This window comes from Manis javanica, chromosome 2 (assembly GCF_040802235.1).
Source record: "Manis javanica isolate MJ-LG chromosome 2, MJ_LKY, whole genome shotgun sequence".
Lineage (NCBI taxonomy): Eukaryota > Metazoa > Chordata > Mammalia > Pholidota > Manidae > Manis > Manis javanica.
This window is the reverse complement of record NC_133157.1, coordinates 81,030,060-81,052,793: the sequence shown is the minus strand read 5'-3', so window position 1 is coordinate 81,052,793 and position 22,734 is coordinate 81,030,060. Positions and strand designations below refer to the sequence as shown.

At 43.0% G+C, this 22,734-nt stretch overlaps 1 pseudogene; it reads left to right on the top strand.

Moving 5' to 3' along the window:
* The first annotated feature begins 18,793 nt into the window (after positions 1–18,793).
* LOC108400416 (NAD-dependent protein deacylase sirtuin-5, mitochondrial pseudogene) lies at positions 18,794–21,080 on the top strand (annotated as a pseudogene).
* Positions 21,081–22,734: the final 1,654 nt, after the last annotated feature.

Sequence of the window (22,734 nt, the reverse complement as noted above, 5' to 3'; positions counted from 1 at the left end):
GAATAAAGAAGCCAGCATATGAAATTCACTATTGAATCTCAAAATGCAAAGATCAAGAAAAGGCAGTCTTAAAGAAGCTGTGTTTAGAGATAACTTTTAAAATTCCAGTTTGTTTTTTGTATAGCTCAGGGCAAAGGAATGAAAAATAATGGGGATCTATTTTAAAGAAATCCCTAATTGTAGCCCAACGTTTATAGGTAACTTGGATCCCCAAAGTGACTTTTAAAAACAATATGGCTATTTTAAAAATAGATGTTTACTGCATTGTAAAAAGCTCAACAATGAAGACACCATTTAACTTGGAAATTTAGTAGGAATTAAGTAAATTTGGAATTTCAATTGCTCCTTAAAAAAATATCTGCTTGGCTTGCATTTTGAGCCATATTTCACATTTTAACACGGACTAGCCTGGCTTTGTTAAAGATGCGTGTGCATTGGAGGTAACACGTTCAGTCTAATTTAGACAGGTTGGGGTATTCTGTCTTTTCTCCCTTAGCTGCAGAAGTTTCAGTCCTGATCCATCATCCCACAATGAAAGCCGGACAGCTTTTAGTTGAAGAGCAGCCATTTAGTGCATCTGAAGGAGGTCTCAGGGCTACTTCTCCGTTTGCCTGGAGTCACTTTAATGATGCAAGGGAGAGCATAATGCACTTCACCCTGACATTTCAGTACTTTAGGCACTAACCTATTGTCAGATCCACCATCAATCTCTTATTAAATTCATCATTATGCTCTTGACATTATTTTAATAGCGCTGGCAACTGCATGATATAAATAAATAAATCACGAGCCCAGATTTTCTTTTATGTGACTTCCTGACTCAAGCCACTACCTACTTTCTCTTTAGCTCTAAAAACGCTTAGGCAACCACTCACTCTTTTTGAACTGGGGGCAGCCCTAAGCAGGGAGCTTTCTATAGCTGCTTTCTGTAGCATTTGCTTTCATGATGTAGATTTATCCATGGAGCCAAGGCCTTGAACATCAGAGACAAAAAGTGTGTGAGGGACTGAGGTATAAAAGAACTTGTCTACAGCATTTTCCAGCTCAAGCACCAATCCCAGGTACCTGGTGAAGGTATGTTCTCATGATTCCTCCACAAAGGTAAAGTGGGGATGGAAATGATTTCTTCACTTCTGGCTAGATGGGAAGAGTGTTACTATTTTGAGTTTAACAAGCAGTCTGGGTTTCTGTATCTCACAAGCTTGAATAAATCAAACATCTCATTCTGAGACATTCTCTGCCTCTTCCTTCTTTCTTGCTTCTCCCTTTTTTTTTTTCTCTAGCAACATATGAGCCTTTACACCACTTTCTGATGCAAACTGTGGATTTTTTTTTAGAACTCTGCTGTGGCTAGCTTCTTTAGTCTATAAATACTCCAGCCTGACTGTTTTGGAGACAAATAAGTTATGAATTTTGTGGAAAACCAGGGTAAGATCAGGGTCCTATTAGATAATATGGCCATGGGGGCATGATTCTCCAAACTGTGCTTCTATAACACTCAGCCTACCATGGAATATGCTGAGAAACAGATGAAACCACAGGGTGAAAAACTGCAAATACAAAACAAAGCAGCACTATTTTTAGCTTGCCCCCATCCTAATGAAAAACTTTAGCAAGGTGGATTGGGTCACAGGAAAGCAACTGTTCCAGCTACAAGCTAGACCCGTGGTTCTCAAACCTGAGCATGCCCCGGAACCACCCAAAATCTGGGTTGAAATACAGATTATGGGGTCCTGGCCCCAGAGTTTCTGATACAGTAATTCTGGGGTGGAGCCTGGGAATCTGCCTCTCTCAGAAGAAGTGATATTACTGCTACCACTCTGGACCCCACTTTGAGAACCACTGAGTTAGGCATTCATTACCTCTAGAAATAGGAAAACCTTTCCGCTGACTTGCTTAAACACCCGCAAAGCCCACAGCCCAAGTTTTCGATCTCATCCCTTGTTTCCTGGCCATGTACGGGCCCTGCCCAGCAACCAGGGCATCTCACTGATTCCATGTCAGTAGTTCCAGGCTTGCCTGATAGGTGAGAGGAACTTACAAGGGTGGAAGAGGAGAAAGAAGACAGTGACTCTCCCTTATATGATGCCCTGATCAATTTCCAGAAGCTCCCCCCTTCACACTAGGATCTGCTAATCTGTGTGCTGGGAACTGATGGACCAGCTCCATCTCCTTCCTCGCTGCATACCCAGCATCACTAGAAGAGGAAATTCTATTGCCATCCTTTCTCCACTAACAAGCTTCCTTTGATAAACCACAGCCTGTGGCAACTTGTGAGTCTCATTGCCCAACAGTACCAATGGATCTTCTTTGCCTGTGCCTCTATCTGAAAAGCAGGGGCATACCGGAAAGTTGCACAATTATGTGTTTGCAGAAAATATCATGGAAAGTAATCCTATGATAAGTATTTTTACATATCATGTCCTTTCTCCTTAAAACATCCATTTTATAGAATCCTACTCTCATGTATATAGCCTGCTATAGGTAAGGCATGCAAATTTGTACCTGCCTATTGCTTATTGTTGTTACTATTTTATTGTAGAACATGTTTTTGTTTTGTGATTTAAAAAAATATTCTTCACTTTTCAAAGATGTTTCACTCAACTTTTCGTTGTTCCAACGTTATCTGGTGCCGAGGGAAAATAACTATAAAACTCTCTAAGGAATTTACTCTAAAGATAGCATGCTCCTTGTCACATAGTGTTTCCTTGAGGAGACTTGAGTGCTGGGAAAAAACGATGCTTTCTTTGAGGAACTGCTGTCTTTTTATAGTACAAACAATGTGAATCGTGTTCTGGTCATGTTTCCCTCTAGTTCAGGGACACTTTGACTGAATCTGCAGCTGTGCAGAAATTTGGGGTGCTCATTTCAGCATGCTACAGTCGCCCTTGTTTTCTTTCCTTTGTCTCTTTTTAAATTCCATTTTACTGGAAACATTTCTGTAAAATTTAGTCATTTTTGAAAAATGAGATAGGGCTGAAACAAATGATATTTTTCATAGAAAGGCACATCTTCCTGTCCTTAATGTACACCATCGTATGGCATCTGCAGGCTGTACAGGAACCATGTTTGATGTCAACAAAAGAAAATCTGTGCCGAGAAGCCAACTGATGAACTGATCACCAGATATCAGTGGCTGTTATAAGAATGAGCCTTTGTGCACTGGGGATGGTTGGAAGCTCCCATTCCCCACATGTGGAGTGAATTTACTTGACTGAGCTCTAGAGCATGAAAAGGCTTTTCAAGTTTGGCCCTTCCAACTTCCAAGAGGCTGTGATTCCATTATGTTCTACTATCTTTTGGTTGTAGAAATATTATATATTAAGGTAAAATACTGGGACAATGTAATGTGTAATATATAAAAAGCTCCTACAAATCCATACAAAAAAGACAACTCATTAGGAATATGGCATTGAATAAAAAATGCAATTCACAGAACTAGAAATGAGAATACAGGTCTGAGAAAATTCTAGCAATTTCGTTCATAATGGACAACAATAAAATTACATAACCAATAATGTCTTTGGCCTCCCACATCAGCAATATTTTAGGAAAAGTAAGAACAAGTGTGGGAAATAAATAGTGTTGTTAGGATCATACATTTTCAAAGACTAGAGGGCAAGTTGCAAAGAATTATGAAAAATCAAAATGCAGAGACTATATGAGGAATTCTTTCAGTGATTTATCCTACACAAATATGGGCACACCTGTGCAGAGAGGCATGCATATGCATGTTATTGCCACATGAATTATAATACTGGAAAAGGGGCACAATTAAACTACCCATCAATAGGAAAACAATTAACTAAACCATGATGTATCCGTACAATGGCACACTATTCAGCAGTTTTGAGCACGGTAGCTCTCTATATGCCATCAGGGAAAAACTCTTCAAAACATATGGCTAAGAGGATGAAAGCAAGATACAAAGCAATATGAAAAGAATATGAGTTACATATGTAGGGAACAAACTACCATAAACAATATGCTTTTTTTGTGTGTGGATAGATAAGAATGCAAATAAAGAGAGAAAGGCCTTTTTTTTTTATAGCTCTCCCTGGCTGGGGAGTGGGATGGAGATGCAGAAAGAGAGAATAAGAGTGAAGAAAGACTTAATTTTTTTATCCTACATAATTCTATCCTATGCAGTTTGAACGTTTGCATCCCTATGGTAGGCAATTACAAACAAAAAGCCTTTAAAATAATGAGAAAAAATAACAGTAAAAGGATGAAATAGATACATACTAAAATATAATCTCAGTAATGAGATTATGGGTAATTTTTATTTTTTTTGAGCTGTTGTTCCCAAGTTTTTTCAATGGACATATGTTATTTCATAAGCAGATAAAAAATATTTTCAGCTTGATACATTTCACATCTTCCTTTCTAAACACATAGGAAAGGGATATCACATATTGCATTTTAATCACTGTGATTTCCTTCTCATTCTTTCAAACACTGACATAATTAGAGAGCACCCCCTGTTCCTTTCCATTACTGTCTTTAATACTCTGACAGAGGGTCTTGGGTCAGGCTCTCTCTGAGTGCTGCCAAGCGCCCAGGATAAGGCTCAGCCCTGATAAATAGCATCTCCTTCCTAGAAATGCCTGTCACCTCCCCCCTCCTACAGGAGGTTGTAGGGGGAGGTGCTGAACGTTTCTCTAATTTGTCTTGCCTCCATCTCTTGTGGATTTACCTGGATACCTAGAGATTTCTTTTCTAAAGGAAACATATTGTCCTGCAGCTGCATCCTCCTGGGCAACTTCCATCTCCATTTGGTCGGGAGATTTCACAAGCTGAATTCCTGCCAGCCTCTCTTGGATCAGCTCAGAGCAATACTTTCTCCCCAACACGCCATATGGACTAGCTGTGGATGATCTCCCACGGCCTGCTCACCTTTTGTTATGAGCATGTAAGGCATCCATGGGCAGCACATGTTTTTGAGAGGTAAAGAGTATTTCACAGAAGTAGAACTTGAACAGGCTCCCTGCCCCCAACCCCCATGCCACCTTGCTTTACCCTGGTGGTAACTCTTATGTATGCAAAATGTCTCCTTAGGGCAGATTTCTCCACCTGTAATGCATGTGCAAATCACCTGTGGATCTTGTTAAAATGCAGATTCTAATTCAGTAGGTCTGGGGCGGAGGCCAAGTCTGCATTTCCACCCAGCTCCCAGGTGATGCTGGTTCTGCTGATCCTCAGGTCATCCCTTGAGAGGTGAGGTTCTGAGGGACATTAGAGGGAATCAGTTCCACCAAAGCCACGTGAAGGTGAATGGACTTTTTTCATTGCTAAAGACGAACTGTCCACACAACGAGTGCAGTCAAACTCATGAACGTATGGATACAGGTTTCATTCAGAGTTCCTTTCCTAACCATAAAACAGGAGGCCCCCATTTTATAGAAAGAACAGGCTATGAAACAAATGGTGAATCCCAGAAACACAGAAATGGAAGCATGAGCAGTGCAGAAGGTGTTGTTCACGGGCCTTTGAAAGTAGTGTGTTGAGCCCATCTTTTCTGTGGTCTGGTGGAGAGTAGTCTGCAGTTGCTGGGCTATGACTGGAGTGGGAGGTGAGAAGGGAAAGGCAGAGAAGTGGTGTTTATGAGAGGGCTTCCAGGTGGGAAGCCGAGCTCTGCAGTGGGGAGGGCCTCATGTAGCTTTCCCCAAGTTACCGGAGAGCTGCACATGAGATCATCACTGGTGGCCCAGGGGCAAAGCTGGTGCACTGCCATCCTAACAGACCACAGGTGTCCTTGTCTATGGAGACCCACTAGGAAAGCTAAGACATCAGAGACTTCCAAAGGGAGTAACAATCCCTTCATCTCCTCCCATCCCTCCCTGTCTGCCCCCAGCACACACATCAGCCTGTCCCCAACCTATCCCAGTCTCACTGCTCTGCTGACCAAGGGGCTTATTCAAACATGGTGTCAGAAAGACCCAGATGTGATTTCCAGTTCTTTGTGGACCTTGGATATGTGATCTCAAATTTTCCCCATTTTTTTTCCTCCTCTGTTTCTTAAAACTTACTTAATGGAATAAATAAATGATTCACGTGTTTCAAACACCCAAAGGATAAAAAAGATACACTAAGTATATAAAGGCCTCCCATCTGCTCAGTTCCTTGTCTCCACTCTGTTAGGTGACAATTATTATTAGTTTCCTGTTTATCCTTCTGGAGGAATCTATGCTTAGACGGCTTTTTAGAAATATATATTATTTAACTGTGCCACTTTTTAATGTAAATGGAACCTAGTATTATGTTTCAGGAGCTTACTCTTTTTACTTAAAATATATCTTAGAGGACATTTATTATCAGTAAAGACTGGCTTTCTAATTTTTCCTTCACAACTGTGTAGTGCTCCAATATATGGATGAGCTATGATTTATTTATTCTGTTTCCCACTGAGAAAAATTCAGGTTGTTTTATTGCATTATAATCAGTGAAAGGAAAGGAGCGACACATAGCAGCAATTCACTGGAGAGTTCTGCTTTATTAGGGAAAGGTGCTGGGTTATATAGGAAGGGGCATGAATTGATTGAGGTGTCACTTCTACGGGGCTGGTGGCTGTTGGCTAGGTGCTGGGATTGGGAGGGGGGCGAGAGGTGATTGGGCTTCAGGTGGCGCCGGCGGGAACTGAGGACCCCGAAGAGAAGCCGGAAGTTTGCCATCTTACTGGTGGGGACCCTTCATTCCCCCCTTTCTCCTCTATGGGTTTGTGGATGTTGCTTTCTCTCTGACTGCTTCTTGCTGAACAGGGGCGTAGAAGGGAGTGAGGGTTTGAGGATTGTGAGGAAAGGGTTGATAGGACTCCCCACAGTAAGGATGAGTAGATGTGGACTTCTTCAGGTTGGAAATCAATGAAGGTTCCCTGTAACCATAGGTCGAGGACCTGTTGATTCCAATAGTGCCAAGAGGATATGGGTGTCAGGAGCCAGGCATCTGCGGCCATTGTTTCCAGGAACAGTTTCCAGTGAAGAGAGGGGTCCATCTCAGCGTGTGGTGAGGAGGTCACGTGAGGATGAGGGATCTTCTGTGGCCAGAAGCTGGTAGTTCCTGAGTAAAAGCTGGTTGAAAGCTTGATTAGAGATTTTTCCGACTTGGGATTTGATGAACTTTATTATACAGGGTAAGAAGAGACAGGCGAGAAGAATGACTATTATGGGGCCTGCAATGGGCCAGACCCAGGTAAGGAGGGGGTTTGTTAGTATTGAGGAGAATGGGTTGGAATTGGAAGCAGAGTGGAGACTGGAGGCAAGGTCGGTGAGTTTGGTGATGTCAGTTCTACAGTGCCGGATTCGTTGATGTAATAGCAGCACTCTTCCTGGAGGAAGATGCAGGTGCCACCCTTCTCGGCTGTAAGCAGATCTAGGGCCCGCTGGTTTTGAAGGGTGACTTTAGCTAGCGAAGTGACCTGTCTTTGGAGAGAGGCTAGAGAATTGGCAGTGGATGTTAGGGCTCCCTCAAGTTTGGCGTTGAGATCTCTAACTGCCTATAGTGACCCAAAGCTTCTCCCGAAAACCCTGCCCCAATGGCTGAGGTGATCAAAGAGCTACTGACCATGATGGGAAGGAAAGCAGCTCTTTTTGTGCGCGAGGGCAAGGGAGGTTGGAGCTCAAGGAATTCTGCCATGTTGTAAAGTGTTAACTGTGGGATTAGGGTGACGAGAATGCAGGGTGTATCGGAGTTGAGAGGCAGTGAATTGAAAAGACTGCCATTACACCAAAAGAAGTGTCCCGGTTGTGTAAAAGTCTTAGAGCCAGAGGTAGGGGTGTAGATAGAGAGGCAGTGAAGTGTGCTGGAGGGGGGTGGAGTTGGGCCTACACAGTGGTGGATGGTGAGATTATCTGCGTATTCTGGTTCCCATAGGGGTATGTCTGCCAGGGGGCAGAGGGGTTGTCTTTCTGCATGGAAGAGTAGTTGGAAATATTGAGGGGCACGGCGGCCAGCAGTGGGCGCTGTAGTGATGTGCACAAGAAACAATTGGCAGTGTTGAGGGTGTGGTTGAGAAAGATGGTGGTGTCTTGAATGAGCTGTAACCAAGAGTAGGAGGAATAAGAAGATGAAGAGGTGCCATCAAGAGTTTGGATAATGACTTTCTCGGAATGTCTGATATCTGATGCAACTTGAGAGATCTGGGAGCGAGGGGGAACATACTCTCGAGAGATATGAAGGGTACTGTGGGGGGTCAAGGACCCCTTGTAGTAAACTGAGGCTGTTACTCCGGCAGCCCATCGAGAGTCCCAGGGATCTGGGATTGATAAGGAGAATGAGCCGTTGGGATATTTCATGAAACGGTTCGAGGAGTAATACTGTGGGTACTGGAAGTCACCCATGTAGTGAATGGCGCAAGACCAGTAGGGGCATCCCCCGTAGGTGTCTTGCCATTGCTTGCAATAGGCTTGTCTTTGGTCATAGAGGAAGTAGAGGCAGGGAGAATAAGGGTAGCTGTTAGTGAACACTTCGGTGGAGGGAGGAAAGTGGAGGTACAAAGGCTCAGAGCAGCCTTTCAGAGGGCAGTCTGATGTGGCAATGAGGGCAGTAACTTTTGTTTGATGCTGTGTGTAAGTCTGTCTGACTTTGAATCACCATACAAAGGAGGCTGGGGTGGCGGGGAAGACAATAGGAATGAGGAAAAAAAGTGAGAGAGCAGTAAAGGAGGAAAAAGTCATGATTCGGGTATGGATGGCAAAGGGGTGAATGGGATTTTGGAGGAAAGAGGACAGTAAGGTCAGGAGTCTGGAGGGAGGGAGAGTCTATAAACTTTTGTAGGTTAAGAGATCTTTTAGGTGATGTGGGGACAGAATGGTAAGGGGTGCCCTGAATGTCAGTCTATGAGCTGCCTTCTGCAAGAGCTGTCTAGCGGCTAATGCTCGTAGGCAGGGGGCCCATCTCCGAACTGTGGGGTCTAATTGCTTGGAGAGATAAGCTACTGGGCAAAGGAAGGGCCATAATATTGGCCTAGGACTCCTAGAGCTTGACTGGACCTCTCATGAATGTATAATGAGAAGGGCTTCGACAAATCAGAAAGATGGAGAGCTGGGGCTTCCACAAGGGCTTAACGGAGCTTAATGAAGGAGTGTCGGGGTGAGGAGGATAATGGTTCTTCAGGGGGGCTCTTGCTGAGGTCGTATAGGGGTCTTGCCAACAGGGAGCAGGGAGAAGTTAGGGATCTACGCTCTAAAATATCTAGCCAGGCCTAGAAAGGAAAGGATTTCTGTCTTTGTTTTGGGAATGGGCAGGTCAGAGAGGAGCCATTTTCTGTCTAAGGTAATGGACTTTCTTTGTTGAGATAGAAGGAATCTGAGGTAAGTGACAGGAGGGGGAGAGATTTGAGCTTTGACGGGGGATACTCGGTAACTTCTGGAAGCTAGAAAGTTAAGTAGGGAGGCAGTGTCAAGTTGAGACTGTTCCCACGAGAGACTGCAGAGTAGAAGATTGTCTATGTATTATAATAAGGTGGACTTGGAGTGATCATGATGAAACTGTTTGAGGTCCTGAGCTAGGACCTGTCTAAAAATATGGGGACTATCTCGGAAGCTTTGTGGCAAAACTGTCCAAGTGAGTTGTTCAGAATGTCTTGTGTATGGGTCCGTCCAGGTGAAGATGAAAAAATCTTGGGAGCAGGGGTCTAGAGGGATAGAAAAATGGGTCCTTGAGATCTAGGACTGAGAAGTGGGATGCTGAGGCTGTATGGATTTGGAACTAGGGGATGGATAGGGACAATGGCTATGTTGATGAGGCGAAGGTCTTGGACAAGGCGGAAAGATCCGTTGGTTTTTTTAACATGGGGGTATTAAATAGGGAGTGAGTGGGTCTGAGGTAATTTTTGTTTAGGAGATCTTGAATGATGGGTTGGAGGCCTATGAGGGCTGAAGTGGTTAGGGGGTATTGGGCCTGACAGATATACTGAGAGGGGTCACATAATTTGATAGAGGCAGGGGGACATAGGGCCACGGAGGGGCTTGTAATGTCCCCAACTTTGGGATTTACAGGGTGTATGAGGGCAGAACCAGAGCTTTCATTGGGTAGAGGGGGGTCGTCAGCTATGAGGGCCATCAGAAAGGGAGTACTGGGGGCTGTGGGAGTGGATATAGTTATGGAAACGTGGAGGAGGGAAAGGATGTCTCGTCCTAGTAAAGGGATGGGACACTGGGGCATAACTAGGAAGGAGAGGGAGAAAGGTATGGGATTGTCTAGGATTGTGCATAAAAAAAGGGGTGGGGTTTGAATGGGAAAATCTGTTTACCTCCTACCCCGACTATAGAAGTAATGGCTGGCTTGGTAGGGCCCCGGTATTCTCGCAAGACTGAGAAGGTGGCTCCTGTATCTAGGAGGAAGGAGATGGGGCGACCATCTACTGTTAAAGTAACCCTGGGCTCCTGTTTGGTGATGGAAATGGTTGGGCGAGAAGACCCCGGGCCCCATCAATCTTCTTCTGCCAGCCCCACTATGGTGGGCTTAGGATGGGGGTTGTTTGTCCAGCCTCCCCTTCGGATGGTTGGGCAATCAGACCCCCAGTGGCCTTTTTTGTGGCATCTGGGGCATGGGGTGGTAGGAGATCTGGGGGAGGGGCACACCCTTGACCAATGTCCCTCTTTTCCGCACTTGAAACAAGCTCCTGGGGGGGCTTGTTTGTAGAGGGGCGCCCAGGTTGTGGTTTTATCAGCTGGGCCAACATCTGGAAATTGGCCTGATCAGCCTTTTGTTTACGGCATTCTTTCTCCTCCTCCCGGTTATGGAAGACTTTAAAGGCTACTGTTAGGATCTCAGTCTGTGGGGTAGTGGGGCCCTGTTCTAACTTTTTGAGTTTAGCTTTAATGTCAGGGTAGCTTTGAGCTAGGAAGTATGTCATAAGGACATGTCTTCCTTCAGGTGTTTCTGGGTCCAGGCTGGTATGCTGTAATAGGGCTTGAGTGAGTCTGTCTAAGAACTCGGAGGGGGTTTCGTCTCTCTTTTGAATTATGTCTTGGAGTTTTTGAAAATTGACTACTTTACGAGCTGCCTTTTTCAGACCTGCTATTAAGCAGGAGGCAAAAATATCTCGAGAGTGGAGACCTACGGCGGTGTTATAATTCCAGTGTGGGTCCTGTTCGGGGACAGCAGTGGGGCTAGGGGGATAGGTGGGGTCAGTCCTGTGGGTTTTGGTAGCGTGCATTTGGGCGAAGTCCCAAAATCGTCTACGCTCTTCAGGGAGGAGAGTATTGGCCAGGAGCATGAAAATGTCATGATGTGTGAGGCTGTAAGACTGGAGGGTCCATTGAAACTCCCTGATGTATGTCGTGGGATCAGTGGAAAAGGAACTTAGGCATTTCTCTAGTTGGGCTAAATCTCCTAAATGCCTTTGGATCCTGCTACCTCCAGGAGGGGGGCGATAATTTTGGCAGGCTCTCGGGACTAAGTCTGAGGGGGACTGAAGGGTTCTGGCTCAGTCTGTGGGGGAGTGACGTGGTCTAGCTGCGCCTATTCAAGCAGGTCCTGAAGTGCAGAAGGGGGACAAAGAAAATAAAGAAAGATAGAATCAGACTCAAGGGTTGCCAGCCTGCAGCCCAGCTGCTTGCCTCTGCTGCTTTAGTTAGGCTTGAACTCACGTGTTGCCAGCCTGCAGCCCAGCTGCTTGCCTCTGCTGCTTTAGTTAGGCTTGAACTCATTACTCTGAGGTTAAGAGTCCCATGCTCTACTAACTGAGCTACAGCAGGGCTCCAGTTAATTGCTTATGAAATGCGTAAACAGAATGTTCTTTGTTCTCCATTCCTGCCACATCCGCAAGTGGGGGAAGGGCATAGCTAGAAGCAGGGGCGGTGTTTCTACACATCTTCAAGGTCTCCCTGTTTTCAGAGTGAAGAGTCTTGGCTCATCTTCAAGGACAAGATATGTTTTTGTGGACAGATAACTTCCAAGGACTGCACCGGTTGTTCTCTAGCTTGTGCTTTCCCATGCTGTGTTCAGACATGAGGGAAGGTGCTTTCCCATTCTCCCTACAAACATGTGAGAAGACAAAGGCGGTCCCTAACAGGGGAGAAACAGGTGATGAGGGCAAAGACAGAGGAGGCCCTTGGGACCTAGTTAAAGCGGGGACTGAAAGGCTCAGGCTTAACCTGCGGGGACGAAGGCGGAGGAGGTGAGATGGGGGAGGAGATGGTGGGGGAGGAAGGGAGAAGGGCTATTGTAGGAGAAGAAGGGGAAGGGAGTGAATGGGAGGCTTCTGTGGGGGCGGCGGCTTGCAGGATAGGAGAACTTGGGAGGGGGCTGGGGGAGGAGGAGGCGGAAAGCTTCGATATAGGGAATCTCCTTCCATTTTTTCAGGCGCTGGCAGTAGTTAAAAAGATCGTGAGTGATGTTAGAATCAAGAGTTCCCCCTGCAGGCCATTGGTTGTTATTGTCTAGGGGGTATGTCGGCCAATCTTGGGGGCAATATTTATGGAGAAGTTTTGGTTTTATATCAGGCGTCAGGGAGAGGGTAGCCAGATGCTTAAGCAGGCATTCAAGAGGTGAACCTTTAGGGAGGGATGAGGAGGCTCCCATGGCTAAAGGACAGAGAAGGAGACAAACAGGGGAAGACGAACGGAGATCCTCGGACTGGAAGCAGACCACAAGGAGACAAAGGGCGTCCCCGATGATCCTTGGTGGTCTGCGGAAACTCGTATATGAGTCGGAATTTCTTAGGAAGTGTGGGTCGTCACCCAGACTTCCCTAAGAAGGCAGAGTGCCGGAGTCATGAGGTACCTAGCACTAGGCGTTTTCAGCGGATAGAGCAGAAGGAGGAGGGGGGGAAAGGAGAGCGTTCTCATCCACAAAGGAGTCACCTCGTTTATGGCTGTTGGAGGGGGGTGTCTGAGAGTCGGCCGCAGCCGTGAAGGCCTGAGGCGGGGATTTATGACTGTCAGAGGAGGGGCCTGAGAGTCTGCTGCAGCCATGAAGGCCTGAGGCAGGGATTTATGGCTGTCAGAGGAGGGGCTTGAGGGTCCGCCGAAGCCGTGAAGGCCTGAGGCGGGGAGAGTTCCCTCCTCATCCCCGAGTGTCAGGGCCTTGCCGGACGATCACGGTCAATGGCACTGCGATAGCTCGGAGAAGAGTGGCCCACCCCGGGGAAATTTTGCTTAAAAAGTTTCAGCACTGATGGAAGGGACGGTGAATGCGTTTATGACTGTCGGAGGAGGGGCCTGAGCGTCCGCCGCAGCCGTGAAGGCCTGAGGCGGGGAGAGTTCCCTCCTCATCCCCAAGCGTCAGGGCCTCGCTGGACGATCACGGTCAATGGCACTGTGATAGCTCGGGGAAGAGTGGCCCACTCCAGGGGGAAAACTTACCTAAAGGCCAGAGAGGAGTGGTGAGTGTGATGAGCCAGTGCCGGAAAAAGAGGACGAGAGCAAGCTGCTGCTGGTGTCGGGGGAAGACGGGGCCCAGTTGGGGTGTCCCATCTCCCGGGTTTCGGCACCAATGAAAGGAAAGGAGCGACACATAGCAGCAATTCACCGGAGAGTTCCGCTTTATTAGGGAAAGGTGCTGGTTTATATAGGAAGGGGCATGAATTGATTGAGGTGTCACTTCTACAGGGCTGGTGGCTGTTGGCTAGGTGCTGGGATTGGGAGGGGGGCGAGAGGTGATTGGGCTTCAGGTGGCGCCGGCGGGAACTGAGGACCCCGAAGAGAAGCCGGAAGTTTGCCATCTTACTGGTGGGGACCCTTCAATCAGAAACTATCATCAGCACTGTTTCACATTTTGAACATATGGATGCTTTCTCTATGGTTTCAATTTTTATGGTCAATTTTTAAGACTGTACTATAAGCACTAGGAAAGAAATTTTATCTTTATTTTTGGAGTACAGAATTTGAAATATAACAACTAAATTGTATTATTTAATTCTTCTATCTGTTTACATGCTTTTTCTGGTCTCGATATTTATTGATGGGGGAAGGTGAATTACACTGTCAAACCCTTGATGTCTTTTGACTTTTTATTAAAATTAGTAAGTGCCATTTTATTGGGCAGATATATGTTATGGTAGCATTTTGAAAGGCCCATTTTAATGTAGTGAAGGGCCTTCATTGTCTTAATTTTGTGGCCTGCTTTCCTCCTTCTCTAAAATTACTACCATGACAATGTTTTCTTGGTGGGGGTCGTGTTATTACTGCTTTATGTCATCTGTCTATTTATTTATTTTTTAATTTATATTTTTAAAAATTTTGAGATAGTTGTAAGTTCATAGGAAGTTACACAGAAATGTATAGGGAGATACAGTAAACCCCTCCACCAGCCTCTGCCAATGGTGATATCTTTCATAAGTGTAGTACAATATAAGGTCAGGAAATCAATGTGGGTGTAGTCCATAGAGATTGCTCAGATTTTACCAATTACATATTACTCATTAATGAGAGGGTGATATCACTTTACCCAATTCTATTCTAATTTTACATTATGTGTGGTTTCTTTCATGTGCCACCACAATCAAGATGCAGAATCGTACCATTACAATGCATCTTGGTGCTACCTCTTTACATGCCTCCACACAATCTTAAACCCTTGGTAACTAACTGATCTGTTCTTCTTCTCTGTAATTTTGTTTCAACTAAAATTATATAGGATTTAAACTTAAAATTGGCTATTTTCACTCACCTTGAGGCTCAAACGAGTTGTTGAATATACCAAGAGTTTATTTTTTTTATTGCTGACTCATGGTTTATGGTATGAATGTACCCATTTGTTTAACCATTCACAAATTGAACATTTGGGTAGTTTCTAGTTTTTGACTATTATGAATAAAGTTGCTATGAACATTCATGTATAAGTTTTCTATGAATATAATTTTCATTTATCTGGGATAAATGCTCAGAAATGTAATTGCTGGGTCATATGTTAAAGCAATTTTTAGTTTAAAAAAACTGCCAAACCATTTTCCAGAAATTTGCGCCATTTACATTTTTACCAGCAATAATGAGTGATCCAGTTTCTCTGTAGCTTTGCTAGCATTTGGTGTTAATCTATTTTTTTTTAGCAATTCTGATAGTTATATTATCGTATTTCACTGTTGCTTTAATTTTCAGTTCCCTAACAGCTATTCATGTGATTATTTGCTGTCTGTATATCCTTTTAGGTTAAATGTCTGTTCATGTCTGTTGCCTATTTTCTATTTAGGTGTTTTGTTGACTTTTAAGTGATATGTATATATTCTAGGCACAAGACCTTTTAAAATTCTTGTTTATAAATTCTGCAATAAAATTGCCTTGTTGGATATTGATCTGCAAATTTTTTCTCCAAGTGTGTAAATTGTCCTTTCATTCTCTTAACATGCCTTTGGCAGAGCAGAATTTAAATTTTGAATGTTCAGTTGATCAGTTTTTCTTTTTATGGATTATGCTTTTGGTTGTCCTCACTGTGAATGACTGCATTATGTCTGAAAATAAAAATACAGTATTGTTCAATGGCACTTGCTGGCAATGGTACAGAAATAAATCTGAACCAGGTGGTCTTCAGTTACAGTTGCAATCAAGAGTCTGAAATACCCAGAGCAGGTAGCAGGTGAGCAACCATCCTTGAGAATGGTGTGTCCATTGCGCATTTGGCACATTGCACAATCACACCAAAACTCTGCAGGAGCTGGGACCTGCTCTATCTGATCACCAAGGGACCTGGGGCATCTAAGATATTATGTGGCATGAGTAGGTCCTCCATAAAAACCTATTAAATGAATAAATGAATGGACATTTTACCTTTGAGTCTCATCACATATGGCAGAAGGCAGATACCATATTAAAAATTTACATAGGTATGGAAGCAAGAGAATCCTAGTGTCGCATGAATCAGAACTGGCAAAGACATAGAAAGATCCAATCTTTTCAGGTGTGTTGTGAGAATTTGGACAACATATTCCATTTGGCCTACTTCATGCTACATATTTACTTTTAATTAATAACAGAGACTTTAATGAGACATTTAGAGACACAGAGCTATTTAATAATAACATAAAATGCTTGATATGAGAAGGCCTAGCTTCTAACACATGCCCCTTATTACTTTTTAGTTTGCTTTTACATTTTCCAACGGTTTAAAATATATGTTTCCTAGAGAAATTGGCATATCTATTTTCAGGGTTTAAAGAAAACATATTTTTGGCATTTATATAGTGTCTGCCTCATTTGGTGGTTTAGTTTTTCTTTTCTGGTATTTATTTTTTCTCTTTATAATCCTTGTAATAAATTTAATCTCTTCTTTCACATGTATGGGCCCCTGGAAGTTCTCAACTAAATACTTTTTAATTAACTCACTGCCATTTCTATCATCCCTGGTTTCATTTGGATCAAAAAATGTCCTCCTGTCTCTAGCAGATGCCTGGAGGTGCCTGACAGCTCAGTGTTGTGAAAGACTTCAGCAAACTTGCCAAGTAGAATGAAGGTTTCTTCTTTCACCTTAAAGAAATGTCCCAGTTCAAATCTACTCCCAGATACGTCTCCTCCTGCCCCCAAGAAGAGGGAGCACAGCAAACTGTGTCATGTTTCTGTTTAAAATCTTGTTAATCTGACTTTCAATTATTTCTTAAAGTTTTCCTCTGGTAAATGTACCGAATAAATGCATGCAATTCACTTCAGGGACCAGGGCAGTTCTGCATTAGAAACAGGCCAGCCCTGTGAGTGATTACAGTTTCTTAGAGGAGCATTCCATGCAAACTGGACTTAATGCAAGATCTGACTTCAAAGGCAAAAGTGATGGTTAAGTAGAGAAAAATTATTCCCTTATGATTAAAAAGAAAATGGTGTATTTTGCGCAGACGGGCAGCACCGTTCTGATGCAAGAACTTTCATCTCCCGTTCTGTTTCTGCCCGTCATGAGGGAGCAGGGAAGAGAAAGAGAAGAACGAATCATGCTCTTCAAATTCCCTCTCCCTAGGGAAGCTCTAGGCCAGTGCTACTTAAGTGAGGTCCGTGGCCCCACTGCCAGTCTTCACACTGTTGGTTACTGTTAAAGTAACACTGTTGGTTACTGAGAAAGAGACCTTGCCAGGGAACGTAAATCCTTCCTATCACTACGCATGCTTCTTGGTGAAATTCACAATGAGACTTCCCTGATGAAGGAAGCAGTGTGTTGATTCAAATTCTGCTGCGAGCTTCTTGTCTCATTTGGACTGGCACTTGGGGTATAGCACTGTTGTGGTTAGAATAAGAGAACAGCTGGGCTGAGTCTTTAAGAAGCCACTGAATAAGCTCTGATGGCAAAGAGCACCGTACACTCAAGGCAGTCCAAGAAAAGCGTTTGTTTTAGGAATACAAACATGGAACCTCATGTAAGTCCAAGTGCTGAGCTCAGAGAGCTGAAATGATGAAGGTAGTGCCAGAGGCCAGTTGCAGATCCAACATGCTGTGGTGAAGTCAGCAGCAATAACACCATATGAATTTATTATTTGACTGATTTTGAGCTATAAAGGTAACTTTCCTACAGTGAAGACCTACATACTTACACTGTTCAGTTAACAGGTTTTGGAGACATTTCACTCTTTTGCTTGTACTTACAGCTGCTGTTCCCTCCTCACTGGGCATAGCATCTGGCACTTAGTGAATTGAATCTAAAGACAGGATTTGAGGTCACTCTTCTCTCAATGAATCACATCAAAGGCAAAGGAAACCTGGATTTATTAAAGCCCTGCATGGGGATTTTGGGAAATATAAAGGTTTAAGCAATGTATTGGCAAATTCCTTTGCAATCATTGGCAGTGATTCAAAAAAATATTTGATGAAGGCGTAGATCACAGTGCTAGTTCCTATGGACAAGAGAAAGATAAATAGTAAAGTGTTTAAAATTGATGCAAGTTAATTGTCTCAGGGACAGATCTACCTTGCAGATATGTTTTATTGGGTCTGCATGTTGTTTTTACACATACACACATATAAACACACACACACACATAGAGACATATGTAAATGTATATATATACACATATGTAAATATGTACTTGAATTAACCCATATGGTATTGTTGACCCATATGTATTGGTTTTCTGTGGCTGCTATAACAAATTGCCACAAATTTCATGGCTTAAAACAACACAAATCTATTCTCTTACAGTTCTGGAGGCCAGAAGTCTAAAACCAGTGTCAGTGGACTGAAATCAAGATGTCAGAAAGGTTGTGCTCCCTCCAGAGTCCCTGGGGGATGACTTGTCCCATGAGCATCCCAGCTTGTGGTGGCTGCCAGCCCTCCATGGCTTATGGCTGTATCACTCCAATCCCTGGTCACATTGTCCCCTCCTCTTCTGTGTGAAATCACCCTCTCCTCACTCTCATAAGGACATTAGTGATTGAATTTAGGGCCACCCAGATAATCCAGGATAATTTCCTATTTCAAGATCCTTAACTTAATCACATTTGCAAAGATGCTTTTTCCATATAAGGTAGAATTCACAGGTCCTTGGCATATCTTGAGGTCCTTTACTTAGTATATTGCACCATATGAATTTATTATTTGACTGATTTTGAGCTATGAAGGTAACTTTCATACAGTAAAACCTAATAGTTGCCTATAAATAAATAAGACGTCATATACATACAGATCTCTGTATTCTTTTGACAGATGGGATTATCTGTTTATGCTGAGGCCAAATCCTGAATAGGAACATACCTGGATGTCAGCGGCACCTCCTCCTGCTGATGACTCACCTATGGTCTCCAGCTCACTGTTACACAGTGCTTACTTGGACCTTGAATAGATACAAGTGTGTAACTTCTGGTTTTAAATCTAGGCAGAGCTGCAACATCCACACACACACCTTATACAAAGGACTGAAGATATATGTGAGGGGTTTCCAATGGGTAAGTCAGACAGATTTTGGGGTGGAGTGCAGGTGACGGAATTCTAAGTAGGCAAACAAAGCTTGGAGTTTGGAAAGTGTTGGGTGCTCAGTCACCTGAGGGCACCTACATGTTTCTTCCTAAAATCCCAAAGGCAAGACTCCTCTTACATGATGGGGCTGAACTCAGACCTGGAATCAAGGAAAGCTAAGAAAGTCTCAGAAATGCTACCTGTGATCTTTACCCCATTAACCTTCTAGTAGAATCAACTGACAGGGGAGCTGGCCCATTCTACAAAGTCCTGGCAGGCACACTACATTGGTCCTTACAGCAACTTGCAGGTGCAAGTGATAATGCAAACACAAAATGAGAACTACTGATACTCACTGATGATAAAAAGCCTACATTGATGATATATAGCCTAAATTGCTTTCATCATGCTTCTGAAAATGCTTTGTGAGGAGGTCTTCTTAGTAAGTTTCTTTTTGTGGCACCCATATCATAGTGATGAAAAATTCAATTATTTTTTAAAATTATGAATTGTATCTTACTGAAAATCTGAAGAGGTATTTCACTACGAAGAGGTAATGTACCTGAAATATATAGAGATTGAGTTGATACTAAAAAGTGAGATTAGCTGAGGTCAGGTTGACATTTTTGTAGCTTTTTTACTGATTCGAAGGGAGGAGGTAGGAGCAGAAATGTGTGGTTTGTACCCCAGGCGAACTGGTATCTTTGAGAAAAGTAGTATTGGGTAAATCCCTTCTTTTTTTCCTCCTCTTTCCTCCCTCATTCCTCTGATGCTTTTTCTGTTTTCATGCCTGAAACAGCTCTATTCCAAGATTTTTTTTTGTGTGGGTGGAGGAAGATGAGGAGATGAAGGCTTGATGTTCTGAAGTAAACTCTACTGATTCAAGTTTGAGTCGTCAAAGCTCTGATGAGACAAAGTAAGCATCTCTTCCACTCAGTGTCCTGGGCAGGAAACTCAGCAGCTAAATGTCCTGGCTAAGATTTAGTTCACTGTATTTTCTTGCAAACTATAATGTGGATGATGAGAGTCAAATTTTTACATTCTTCTCTGGGGAACAATAAGTAAAGAGCTAACATATACAGTTCCTCAAAGTCTTGATTATGAAAACATGTAGTTTTGACTCTGCCTTCTACTCTATCACATCAATTATCTTTTAATTTTTTAATCAACTCAGGAAGTATTTCTACATGCTTTGCACTGTATAAGGTGATGGGAATATTTCAGTGAAAAGAAAAAACAAAAATCCCTGAAACTTTGAGATTACATTCTAGTGGGAAGAGCAATTAACAGTAAACCCCATAAATAAGGGCATGATCTCCTTCAGTAGAACCTAAGATTCTGTGGGGACTAAGTGGAGGATAATGAGGAGTTAGGGTCCTGGAGAATGGGTGGCAAGATGGGCTTCACTAGAGGGAATCTCACAGAGGGGGCTGGCCCTCCCTCCCAACCCTCCCTCCCCATGGCCTCCATGCCCCGCAGTCCCCACATCCCACCCCAGCACCAGGGCCGCTGCCACGGTTGCTACATCCTGCAGCCCCTCTCTAGAACTGGTATTACAAAGAAAGCCTTATGTGACTTCTCCAGGTTGTCGCCAGCAATTACTTTTCCACTTCCGTTGTGGATTGAAGTCTCCAGCCTCAGCACAAACCAATATTTGCCTAACAATGGCTCTACCAAGTTCAAATAGGGCCAATTTTCTGGAAGCTTTTTGCAAAAGCAAAGCATAGAGTCATCATATCAGGAGCTGGCATTAGTGCTGAAAGTGGAGTTTTGACTTTCAGAGGAGTGGTAGGTTACTAGAGAAGGTAGCAGGCCCAGGACCTGGCCAATCCACAGGCCTTTTCCCAAAACCCATCCCAAGTATGAGGGTTGTACCATACCTGTGGGAGGTCATACAATGAAAGTTGCTGAACCCTGGGGACCTCACCATCACCAAGTGTGAGCCCTGGCTGGACAAGCAGGGCCAACAGGTCATAGTCATCACCCGAAACATTGATGAGCTGCTCTGCAAGGCTGGCACCAGGAACTTTCTGGAAATCCATGGTAGTTTATTTAAAATTCAATGTACTTCTTGTGGAGTTGTGGCTGAGAATTACAAGAGTCCAATTTACCAGCTCTATCTAGAGAAGGTGCTCCAGAACCTGAAACTCAAGGTGCCAGAATCCCATTAGAGGAATTTCTCTGGTGTAAAGAGGCAGGATGTGGGGCCTGCTGAGACCACATGTAGTATGATTTGGAGAAAACCTGGACTCTGCCATCTTGGAGAAGGTTGACAGAGAGCTATCTTGGAGAAGGAGGAGATTATACTATATGTTTGAATGCTAGGATGCAAATAGAGGAGAAACAATATTCTAGGTGGTGAGCTGAACATTAGAAAATCTAAAAAAATCCTCTGATTCCCTGACTGGAACCCAATCTGTTTATAAATGATGGGGTCTTAGAAGGAACATGTAAAAGTATTTAGAGGGAGAAGTGAGAAAACTGTAAGTTAATTCATGTTATTTTGTTTGAACATAAACATAAAATACCTCTGATGTGTTTGGGAGGGAAAATTTTTTGTGAATAGATTGTTTAAAAAGTATGCTCATCCCTCTTGTGGTTGTGCTATTTGGGCAAAGATAGAATGCAGAGTAAAACCTAGGTATTTGTGCTTTGTGTACAAGTTTTGGTGAAAAATTAAGTTCCTCTTTACAGTAAGTAATTTATTATATAAAGATGTTACTCTAAGGGAGGGAGAAGATGGGCCTCCATTAAGATGGTAACTTTTGCACAAAGACTTGGAGGAGGAGAGGAAATGAGCCATATAGATAGTGGAGAAAGAAGAAGAGTGTATCATGAAAAGAGAAAAGCAAGGACAAATGCCCTGAGGTGGGAGCAGGCCTGATGTGTTCCAAAAGCAGTTGGGAGGCTCTTGTGCTGGAGTGAAAGGGGATCTAGCAAGTAGTTGGAAATAAGGTGAAGAGAAGTCCTTGTGGCCTATGAGGGGATTTTAATATTTATTCTACTGATAATAAGAGAGAGAGAGAGAGAAAACAGTATAGTCTAATATTGCTCTTGAACATAGATATAATTATCCTCTCCAAAATTTTAGCAAATTGAATATAGCAATGTATAGGAAGAAGTATATACCATAGCCAAATGATATTTATTCTAGGTATGTAAGTCTGCTGCACTCTTCAAAAATCAATCAATATAATCCATTATATCAATAGGTTAAAAAGAAAAATTATATAGTCATCTTAGTTGGCATAGAAACAGCTTTTAACAAAGTCCAACACTCATTCACAATAAAATATTTCAGCAAACTAGGAATAGAGAAGGACTTCCTTAACTCAGTTAAGGACATCTACAAAAAGCCTACAGCTAACATTGTACTGATTGGTGAAAGATTAAATGCTTTACTTCTAAAATCAGTAACAGAGCAGGAATATATGCTCCCATCTCTCTTATTTGATATAGAATTGGAAGTTCTAGCCAGTATTATAAGGCAAGAAAATAAATAAAAGGCATAAGGTTAAGAAAGGAAGAATAAAATTGTGTTCATTTACAGATGACATAATTGTTTATGTAAGAAATCCCCCTACACACACACACACACACACACACACACACACACACACACACACACACACACACACACATAGAACCCTTAGATCAAATGAGTACATCAAAGTTGCAGGATACAAGATCAACATGCAAAAATCAATTACATTTCTATATAGTATCAACAAACGTATGGAAACTAAAATAAAAGGCATAATCCAATTTAAATTTGCTCCAAAGAAAATCGAACACTTAGTTATACATCCAAAGAAACATATACAGGATTTGTATGCTGAAAATTACAAAATATTGGTTGTTAAAATAGATTTTAAAAAACCTAAATTGTAGTGGCATACCATGTTCATAGATTGGAAGATTCAAAAT